Here is a 6,000-nt window from a genome sequence, read left to right as displayed (position 1 = left end):
CTGAGTTATTCCAAGGGTGGAGGGACTTTGAATGAGTCCATAAATTCTGATGGTTTTCTTCTGTGGGCAGAGCTCCACACCAGGATTTCTGGGGAAGAATGTAAGTGTGTGTATAAGTGTGTAGTCACTCAGTCGTGTCTGACTCTTTGTGACCCTGTGGACTGTAGCCCACCAGGCTCTTCTGTCCATGGGATTCTCCAGGCAAGAATACTGGAGTGGGTTGCCATTTCCTTCTCCAGGGGATCTTCCCAACCCAAGGATTGAACCTGGGTCTCCTGCATCACAGGCAGATGCTTTACTCTCTGAGCCACCAGAGAAGCCCATAGGAAGAATAGGAGTGAGAAATTCAAAACATTGCTTTGGGCTTGAATTTGGATCACAGGAGTTACCTTGAGGCTTTCCATCTCACATGTTATCAACATAGGTGTGTATCTGTATGTGCCCATGCACATGCCATCTCTGACAGTTATGATCAAGCTGAGATCTTGAATGCCATTTGCCTGTTTTTCTGAAGGCTCACACCAAAAAGTCTGGCAAATAGGAAGCTACCAGTAGAGGCTTGAGACTTAATGATATTTGAATTGAAATATAACAAGGTCTTGTTTGGATGGGTCAGACAGATATTAAAAATCTCCTCCCAATGAAAGACCATCCTAGTAACATGACTTTGAACAAGATAAGTGTACTTTCTGGATTTTCCCAGATAGTTGTGATTTACACTTATTTTTCTCAGCATCATTATTAATAGCAATCCCTTTTCCTGTCAAAAGTATCCTTCATTAAACAGCAAGTTTTTGGTAAAACTATGTATAAAACAGCTTCCTTCTTGTTATATACAGAATCAGCCTTCCCCTCAGCTTACTATCCAGTGATGTCTACTCTCAGCCTATTCAGTCTGTTTAGAATAGTGGCTACCAAAATTTTATATGCCAGGAGATTCTGAGGATGAAGAACAGCTGAGTAAATGGCCTCAACTTAGGTATCATGTAAAATATGGACAACCTTACCCACCAGGTTTCAGATCTGAAAAATCCCAACAGAAACACCAACAGAATTCTGTTTTGGTAGAGCTTTGGGTCCTGTTTCTCTGCTGTCTGGATTGTGCACTCCCCTCTGCTCCTATCCTCACCATGCCCTGAGGCAGGTGGGCTTGTATCTTTCCCTCTGCTCCACCCGTTCTTTCAAACTGTCAGCAAGTTTTAGGTGGCACTTCTTGCTTCTGCCTGTGGGTGTCTGTGGTTTCCTGGAAACCTTTGATCAAATGAGAGAGTATGTCTTCATACCTTCTAAATAATAGAGGTCTGTGTATGGTGGATTGATAGGCCTGTGCTGCTTGATCAGTAACTGGCCTCAGATCTCAGCCTCTCACACTTCATATCTTACAAATGCAAGGGAAATGTTTTTCTCACCGTATGCTATTCTTTCTGAGCACATCCACATCATCAGGGTCATCTTTAAACAGTGAACTTTCTGAAATGCTTCATCTGTTTAAAATAGTGGTTACTGGATTTTTATATTCTCTATGTAAAATAATTAATGGGAAAAAGCTAGGTATCCTTCTAGGCATTTTCAGATTAAAACCTAAACTTCTATCATAGATTTGCATAGTTGTTGAGCACACATTTTGGCTATATTGTAAATATACTGAGGCTTCCCTGGTGACTCAGATGATAAAGAATCTGCCTGAATCCCAGAGACCCAGGTTTGATCCTTTGGTTGGAAAGATTCCCTGGAGAAGGAAATGGCAACCTACTCCCGAATTCTTGACTGAAGAATTCCATGAACAGAGGAGCCTGGCAGGCTGCTACAATCCATGAGTTCACAAAGAGTTGGGCATGACTGAGAGACTAATGCTTCACTTTCATAAATATACCAAGTTTAAAATAAATTGTTATATCACAGTTTAAAATAACTAATATAAACTAAATGCATATCTTGATACCAAACATTATGAATTTAAATAGGCATGAACATATTCTTTAACATTCCATTCACATGTTTTTATGCTAGTCCCTTTTCTCTTCAAACTCAAATTTTTATTTTACCTCCAACAAAGAGTTTGCAATACATATATTTTTCTGTTTGAAAAAATTTTAGTGGTTGCTGCTTCACAATACTTTTTAAGAACTATGTGTATATATATTTAAATTTTATGTTTAAAATTTGGTCACACATAGAACATTGTTCTAAAGACGTATTCTTTATTGAATTATTTTTCTGACATTAATGCATAATTATCAAAACAACATGAGCATAATACAAATTTTTATATATTAAAAGTAAAATTTGACTTCAATCCATCTCTTAATGAGCTGCATGATTTTATTTTTCTTGGTTCTGGAAAATATTTATTATTTATTAATTGATACCATTTGTCTTACTCTAGAATATGCTACCCTATCATTACTGTCATTCACTTCCTCAAAATCTATGTCAATATTTCCATTAGTCCTTTTGATTGGTATCTCAGCAATGTTTACTATTTGGGCTATACAATGGAAATATTAAATGGCTTTAATAGCTATGTCTATTCATATTTTTCCCTTTTTTAAAAGTAAAATTTACTGTTATTACTATTTCATTTTTGTAAAGTGAGAAAATAAGAGAGTAGAAAGGAAAAAAAAATAGTATAACAGAGGCACAGTCAAACCTCCTACATTCCCAGGCAAAGCCATTTCAGTAAAGAAACTATCTGGATGTTGAACATCTCAAAATTTATTCTTACAAAAACATTTGTGCTCAGGCACTCCTCAAAATATCTTCTTATTTCCCTAGAGGAGTAGGTAATTGATTTGAAGGCCACTAGGTTAGATATGCAGGAATGACAGTGTCTATAAACTGTCTAAGAAGGTGAAATTCAAGGTGAATTTCTTAGACAGATATTGATCAAATTTCACAGTCAAATATCACAGATAATTACTGCTTCTGGAGAGGTACCCAAAGACTTGGGATTATAAATAGTATGTATATCTTTCATTAATAAGTGGTGAACCATTTTCTTCATTTATCCAAGTAATATTTTTGAGTACCTGCTATGTATAAAGGGTAGATATGTGATGCTATCTTATTTTTGGATGCAGCATAGAAAATAAAATCTAAAAATTTAGCAAAGATGTTGGAGTAATTCTTGGGGCAATTCAGACATTCCCTTCTAGGTTTTAGATGTCATCAGTGGATGAATCTACCAATAAGCTGCAAGTCTAAAGGATGAATGTGCTTCAACACACTTTAGATATGTGATCAAATCTCATTTTTAGTCACATTACTTTCAGAGTCACCTCTTTTGTTAGATACCATCACTTCAGAGGGCATGATTGACTAGCAGCAACACTGAGAATGATGTTCAGATTATTCTTTTTAATTAACTAGTTAATTTTAATTGAAGGACAATTACTTTACAATATTGCAATGGTTTTTGCTATACATTAGTGCAAATCAGCCAGAGGCATACATGTTTTCCCTCCGCCCTGAACATCCCCTCCTCCCAAATTACCTCCCCAACCCATCCCTCCAGGTATTCACAGAGCACCGGCTTCTTTGGGTGCCCTACATCATTCATCAAACTCACACTGGTTATCTATTTACTTACAATAATCTACATGTTTCAGTGCTGTTCTATCAAATCATCCCACCTTCTCCTTCTCCCACTGAGTCCAAAACTCTGTTCTTTGTGTCTCCATTGCTGCCTTGCACATAGGATAGTCGGTACCATCTTTCTAGATTCCATATATATGCAGATTATTCTTCTTTATTATTTTATTATTTTTTATTTTTTTCGCAGTTGTTCAGGAATCCATATCTTAGAAAAATTCAAAGTGATAGTTGTACAATTTATTTAAAGCATTATTTTATAACATGATCTAGTATATGCTTTTGTGTCCAACTCTCTCAATGATTGTAACTTTAAATAACAACCTCCAAATGGCAAAAGCAGAGATGCTTTGCAGTCTTGTAAGGTTAAGGATAAAGATAAACCATGTAATATGATGGCTACTTGCCACACATGGTTATTGAGCTCTTGAAAAATGGCTGATTTGAATTATTTGTTGTAATGACATGTGGCTGGACTTTGGAGCTTTAACATTAAAAAAAAAAAAAAAAAAGAATGTAAACTATCTTCTTATTTTTTAAATGCAGCTTACATGTTTGAATCATTACATTTTAGATATACTGGGTTTAACAATATATACTTTGAAAATACTTTATTTCTGTTTCCTTTTTAAATATTGCTACTAGAAAATTGTAACTAGCATATGCTTGTCTTATAGATCTATTGGGCAGAAATAGGTTTGAAGCTAAATTGTGTAAACTAATAAATTAAGTAGAGCAATACATTTCAGTTAGCAATCAGCATTTCTTTGTCTAATGAATCCCATAGGTTCAAGTTCATGAAATTTCCTTCATGAATGGTAGAGAAAATATCTTACATTTAGATAACTTTATATACATTTATATGTATATAATATATTATATATATTTCTCTAATATTTATTTCTTTCACCTATAAATTGTTGTGAAACATGATCAGCTTTATTATGGAGACAGGTATTCCTCTATATTTAAAGCAATTTAAGCATGTATAAAAGAAGAGTATACTAGAAAGGGAAAATTCAAGAATAAATAAAACCTTCTAATTTTGACCTTTCAGCAGCAATGGTTAAAATAATTTTAGGCCATTCATTTCAAGATACATGATAGCATATTGAAAGTTGCTGACCTATTTCCTCAATAACATTTTTCACATAACAACATGTGGAAGTTACAAATACTGTTACGCACAAATAGCTAATTTCTAAGAAAGAATGTGTACAGTACTGTAACTTGATGAATGTGGTGCCTGCAGTAACTGTGTTGTTGTTTAGTTGCTAAATCGTGTTGGACAGACTCTTTTATGACCCCATGGACTGTAGGCTTCCTGGTTCCTCTGCCCATGGGATTTTCCAGTCAAGATACTGAAATAGCTTGCCATTTCCATCTCTAGGGGAATCTTCTCAAACCAGGGGTAGAACCCACATCTCCTGCGTTGGCAGGTGGACTCTTTAGTACTGAGCTTCCAGGGAAGCCCCGGCAATAGCTTAGCCGGTTTTTAATATACATGATGATGCTACATTTTTCTGCCAATTTACAGGTTAAAAGTTGTTACTGGAGTTTTTAGTTTTACAAATATTACTTGGTATTTAATACACCATGTGGATACCATACTCACTTAAAATGTTTATATACATATACTTATATATTTGGGTTTCTCTTACCTTAGAAGTGGGGTATCTCTTCACGGCCGATCCAGCAAAGCGCAGTCGCTGCTCCTTACCTTGGAGGAGGGGTATCTCCTCACAACTGCCCCTCCTGACCTTGGGCAAAGGGTAGCTCCTCACGGCCACGTTTCTGCGTGGTCTGTCGCAACCAGCGATAGGTGTTGCAGGAGGGCATCAGAGGGCAGGCACACTGAAAACCATAATCACAGAAAACTAGCCAATCTGATCACATGGACCACAGTCTGTCTACCTCAATGAAACTAAGCCATGCCGTGTGGGGCCACTCAAGATGGATGGGTCATGGTGAAGAGGTCTGACAGAACGTGGTCCACTGGAGAAGGGAATGGCAAATCGCTTCACTATTCTTGCCTTGAGAACCCCATGAATAGCATGAAAAGGAAAAATGATAGGATACTGAAAGATGAATTCCCCAGGTCAGTAGGTGCCCAATATGCTACTGAAGATCAGTGGAGAAATAACTCCAGAAAGAATGAAGGGATGGAGCCAAAGCAAAAACAACACCCAGTTGTGAATGGGACTGATGATGGAAGAAAGGTCCGATGCTGGAAAGAGCAATATTGCACAGGAACCTGGAATGTTAGGTCCATGAATCAAGGCAAATTGGAAGTGGTCAAACGAGATGGCAAGAGTGAATGGCGACATTCTAGGAATCAGCAAAATAAAATGGACTGGAATAGGTGAATTTAACTCAGATGACCATTATATCTACCACTGTGGGCAGGAA

This window comes from Muntiacus reevesi, chromosome 9 (assembly GCF_963930625.1).
Source record: "Muntiacus reevesi chromosome 9, mMunRee1.1, whole genome shotgun sequence".
NCBI classification, from domain to species: domain Eukaryota; kingdom Metazoa; phylum Chordata; class Mammalia; order Artiodactyla; family Cervidae; genus Muntiacus; species Muntiacus reevesi.
This window is presented reverse-complemented; position numbering follows the sequence as displayed.